The sequence below is a fragment of the Solanum tuberosum genome, unplaced genomic scaffold, assembly GCF_000226075.1.
Source record: "Solanum tuberosum cultivar DM 1-3 516 R44 unplaced genomic scaffold, SolTub_3.0 scf00267, whole genome shotgun sequence".
Lineage (NCBI taxonomy): Eukaryota > Viridiplantae > Streptophyta > Magnoliopsida > Solanales > Solanaceae > Solanum > Solanum tuberosum.
The window spans coordinates 31813-37440 of NW_006239199.1; the positions used below are offsets into that span (position 1 = coordinate 31813).

General features: G+C 31.2%; 1 long non-coding RNA gene across 1 annotated transcript; it reads left to right on the forward strand.

Annotated features, from left to right (window-relative positions):
• On the forward strand, positions 1 to 4959 carry LOC102592617 (uncharacterized). The gene is made up of 6 exons (XR_368197.2): positions 1 to 596; positions 907 to 970; positions 1761 to 1830; positions 3792 to 3850; positions 4235 to 4324; positions 4715 to 4959. It is a non-coding gene; the product is annotated as an uncharacterized lncRNA (long non-coding RNA).
• Positions 4960 to 5628: the final 669 nt, after the last annotated feature.

Consider the following 5628-nt stretch of genomic DNA (forward strand, 5'->3'; position numbering starts at 1 on the left):
ATTCAACTTTGATCGAATTTACTGTTGCGATATTAAACTTTCGTGATGATCTATTACCTCCTAGACTATTTAATACCGTATCTTCTTCTTTATTCCTAATTCTCTCTACAAAAATGTTGTTGCATGTTGTTTGCCCCAAATTGGCATGTGCATGTGGATTGTAACACCAAGATTCAGGCTAATTGTGATGAATATTTTATTATTATTATTATTCATAATCACAGTCTGGTGTATTTGTTAGTTTTTGAATATAATTTCTTTCAAGAATTTTTACATACGTGTTAGTAATTGTACTTGATTTGCATATGTATCACATCTCTTTGATGAATTTGGTCTTTGTTTTCAACTAATTACTGAAGAACTAAACCATTTTATGGAAGATTTTCAGCTATCAAAGATCAATGAAATTTACAAGTGGATTGTGCACCCAAGGTGTTTGATGTTATGCATGAACCATCATGTTTTGACTATTCCGTGATTTTTGTTCTTTTTGGGTTGCAGTAGCCAAAATCTCTAGGAGAGAATGAGCAAAGACTCTTCTTGACTTTCGTTCACCATGCTAGCAATTATCATCTTCTACACGCTAAAGATACAAGGTATGATTGTTAATTACTTGTTACATATTCTCGTTGCTTCGTTTTAATCAACGATGAGATCTTGAGTATTGTTCACTATTACTGTCATTTTTCAAATTTTGGTGTTTGATATGTTGTTCTACTTTTTCTTTGAATTGAGTAATAGTAAAACTGCGAGAATTATCTACTATAGGCTGATTTTCTGCATTTAGAAAAATCTTAGGAACCTGCTCACTTTGTCTACTAACATTATCAGTCCCATTCTTAGTTTGATTTTTGCCTATTATCAACATGATTGGTAACAAAGGCTTTTTCTTTACTTTTCCTTTAGTTTCAAGATGAGATATTGCAGCCATGTTTAAGCAAGTAAATCAGTAGTATTTCACTTCTAAAAGGTATGTTTTGAACTCCCTCTTCATATATAAGATTATAATGGTGTTTTGACACCATTTAGTAAAATGCTCACGAAATTGTGTCCAGAAATAGAGAGTTCAAGTTTGTATGTTTGTTTTTTCATGCTATTCATTTCTTTTTCTTTCCATTATTTTCTTTGAATTTAAATTTTTATATCATATAAAATAATATCCCCTTCATATTTTGAAAGTAATACCATTCACCTTTATTAAGGTCCCTGTGACCAAATTCCTTTGTGATAGAAACTGTTATCTATTTAGTAAACAGTAAGGTGAAAATGTAGCATGTACCTAAGAGAGTATCAATGAAATCATATTTATCACAATGTTATTACCTTTTTGCTTGTCATCAATATACGACAATTGCTACATCTAAACATAAAAGTAGTTGTGCTCTTGAACATAATTAAGTGGAGTTAGTAATTTGTTATAGTTTATGAAATATGATGAGGAAGCAGTCTACATTTGATATTTCAGATTTAAATAATAGTTACTTGACTACAATTAAGTTAATTTATTCATTAGTGGTGAGTTTACATCTTCTTTTCTATGATTAATGAACAATTCAAATAGAAGAGGTAAAAATGCTGATTCTTGTGACTTTAGATAGTTCACGCGTTATTACTTTTTTGAATTTAATTAGTTTCCGAAGACCAAATATCATTCTATGAAAATATGAAGGCCAAAATGTTATTTTTATAGATTGTTTATAATATATCCAAATATGATTTTCTTATAGTAATTTGATTAGCATGTCATTCAAAAATGCCAGATAATCCAGTTATAGGTATAATGACTTTGACATCAGCTTGGCCTTGGATGATAAAACTCCTCCATTACATGTATGTGAACTCTCTTTCATTTCGTCTTTGTGATGGTTAGATTCTTTCTTTTCCTTATCAGTCTTGCCTTAAATAAATATGTATTGGTGTTTTGTATAGAGATGTTGGAAATGATACATGGAGTTCTCTGTTTTTTTATATGTTAATTATTTGGTTAACACTGCTATGTCTAATTGTAGTACCAAAAGTAATGTAAATGATACTTTATACTTGAGATCATTTGTTTGGATGTATATTTGATGTATCTTTCTTAAGCAGACATGTGTATTATGATTATGTTCATAGTCTTTGGTTGTTTTACTATCCGGATATCTATTCCTTCATCTTCTTTGTTTCCCCACTTTTTTGCTCTCTTTTGGACTTCTCAATAGTTTTTCGAGCTCTCTTAATCTTCGCAACTGGTGTTCTAATATTCAGGTTTCCTCTCTCATCCTTGCCAACTCCTTCTCTCTTTTTTCAATCTTCTTTAGGGCTTTCTTTTCTTGTCTGATTTGACCTGATGAGGTTGGTAGAGTAAGGGATGAGGGTGAAAAGGATATAACTCGGCTCTATTATTGAAAACAATGGTGAAATTTTACTATGAGTTCAAAAAATTACTTTACAAATTTCCAAGAACTGTCAAGTGTAAATTATAACAAAAATAGAGGTACATAATGTTTTTTATCACTATAAAATTTCTTGTGCTTTTGGATCTTTTCTTACTTGATTCTACATACACATGTTCTTTTTTGAATATTTGGAGTCAAAATTCTTGATTTTCTCCATAACGGCCTTCTTTGGGAGGTCATGAGGAGATCTGAGAGGGCTGTAGTGGGCCGGAATTCATGTTTTAGAGATTTTTCCTCTCTTCCTAATTTCTTTAACACTATGGATTAATATTTTCAAAGGTTAGTAATATATTTCTGTTCAGTCAATTTTTTTTTACCTATTACCTTGTTTTCTAGACTAGATTCGAGTGGACAAAAAAAAGTTATTTTAGCTCTTCCTAAAAATAAGAAGCAATGTATATTATTCTAATTTTGAAGAGTAAACTGAAGACAAAAAATAATTGGGCTTGCAGTAAGGGCAATGATGCATATAACATGAGGTGATTGTTTCCTAAAATTCTATGTTCTCACTAGGAGAGAATATGAAACAGGTTTTTATTAATACTTTTGTTTTAAGTACTTTATCTGTGTATTAGTGTGGTGAACATGTAAATTACTATGTTTGGAACTATAGTTAGAAGCATCTATACTTTGATGTTAACTGAAACAAGTTATATTTCGTTGTTTCCAGCTAATTATGATTTCACTGCTAAAATATTTAATAATTTGACTGTTCCAAGCATTTATAGTATAGACCTATAGGAGGCATCACGGACCTATTGAAAGAAATGTCATATTTCTAACAATGTGATACTGAAGCAGTATTCAAGTAGAACAAGGAACTTCTTCTTCCAAACAAGTGACTCCTATATAAGCAACCATCAGTGTTTTCAACTTTTCTCTCGACTTTTTACTAAGAGCTTCACGCTTCTACAAGAGTTTGAGACCACTTGTTATGTCATGTGGCAGATTGGGGTGTATTTAAGTTAAGTTAGTCAAGTAGAGGAGTGTTTTTAAGGCTATCAATAGTTTGAGCATGAAACTAATAATTCACGCCAAGTTCAGGATGTTAATACTTCTCTCTTCTTTATATTGCATTATGAGAATAGCATTCCAAATTTCACCGCAATGACACAAGATAAGGGAAATTAATACCAATGACTTTCTTTGTAGGAGTTGAATTCTTAGTGATAAGTAGATAACTAAGCAGCTTAAAACAATGCTCCACTACGAATTTGTACCTAGCTACTCATAACAATGCACATAATTTTATGACATTCATAGAATTAGGCTTTTAGTATAAATATACTAACTCGCAAAAAAGCTATTGTTAAGAATATGACGCGTAAATGATATGTTTGTAACTTTTTCCAGGGATCTTCATATGAGACATCTAACTGCCACCTAAGTCACTTGAGTTGTGGGTATACGAGGTTAGACCATACTTAGAAAACATTATGCTTTTAGTGTTGATTCAAATGAATCTAAATAAGGAATTTTTATTCAATCATTATTTAGAAATATTTTTTGCTGAATTCTACCTACTTCACATGTACATGAAATGAATGTGTTGGTTACTATGAAATGAATGATGAACAAGACCTACACAATTGTGTACTATATGTTGTTGTTGATATCAAATGATAAAATTAACTGATCTTTTATGAGAAACCCATCAATGATTCAACATCTTTTTTATGACTTCTAAAAGTTCATACATTTGAATTGCATAAGTTTGCTTCGATAAGTTCATATATCTGATTTATGTGGGTTGCTATGCAAATAATTTACCTTGCTGCTTCAATGATCAATCTCAGTGAATAGTTGAAGAGGTTCCTACAAAAATTAGAGAAAATCCAAGAAGAAGGCCTTTGTGAAGTATTCCAATAAATATGAGACTGATGAAGGTAAAAAAAACATACAAGCATTGATTTTATGCTTGTGTCATTCACGTATTGGCTTACTTAGGTACAAAATCTGAATGTCATCCCTCATAGATTTTTTTTTGTGGGAGGGAGGGGGGGGGGGGCATGACTTGTATCCACTTTTGTTGTATATATAGAATGTATTTCAATTAAATAAACTCATGCTTTCTCCAGAATTTTTGTTTAGACCAAAGTTCAAGTTCTGTGATACTGGTAGATGTCGTAAGAATTAATTTCTACTTGACATTTGCACCTCTTAAAGTTAAATAAGTTGATACTTGCATGTTATCCTCTTTCGCTAGGCAAAACATCTGCATTCTTTCTAATCCACATATACTGGCTATTTATGCAATGAATTTGTTGATCTTATAGGGCTTAACAACATGATCAAGACAACAAGAGATCACTTACCAGACATTTAGGTTTGGCGCTGAATATTTTGATTGAGAAATAGTGTTGAGTACTATTGGTCTATGTCAGAGTGGAGATAATGTACATAGCCTCTATTTAAACTTCCATATGAATTAGTGTTTATTTTATTTATATTGATGTAAGACTGGAAGAGGATCAATATTATCTAAAGGTACATGGACTTCTCTTTCACATGTACATAAACATGTCACTTTCCTAACCAAGTTAGTGCAAAGAAATTTAGATTAAATTATTTAAGTTCTATTCTTACGATAAAAAAAATGATATTGAAATCACACATGTTTGGCCCGTGCTCAGCACGAGCGACGGACAATCTAGTATACTTATAAACAAGTCTTTTATCACTTATAATATATTCACTTAAAATTATTTGCATATTTTACTTGGACACATCATCTTAGGCTTGTTCGAATTGAACACTTTTATTAGTAAAAATATAAATACCTATTAAACATTTTTTGACAATTAACTAAAAATAGAAATTGTGTGTCATACACTCACGATAACGTGATAGTAAATAATCAGAAAAAGATATGTGGCATTGGACCCATGATAATAATAATAAAAAATAAATAAAAACTATGTTTTTAGCCAAAAAAAAAAAAAAAAAGACGAAAAACCTCTCTCCCTTTTCTTCTTTGCCTGAACACCCCACCCACCCCGACATCCATCCTTCCACATTTTCATCTTTGCCAAAACACACATAGCCGTGGCTAAAACCACACACTCCGATAACCATCCTCATTGCAAAAACCATACACCTACCTCCTCTCCTTTATTCTGATTTGTAATCGAATAGAAGTTCATATCTTATTCCAATAGATAAGCAAGATATAAATACAATATACTAGGTG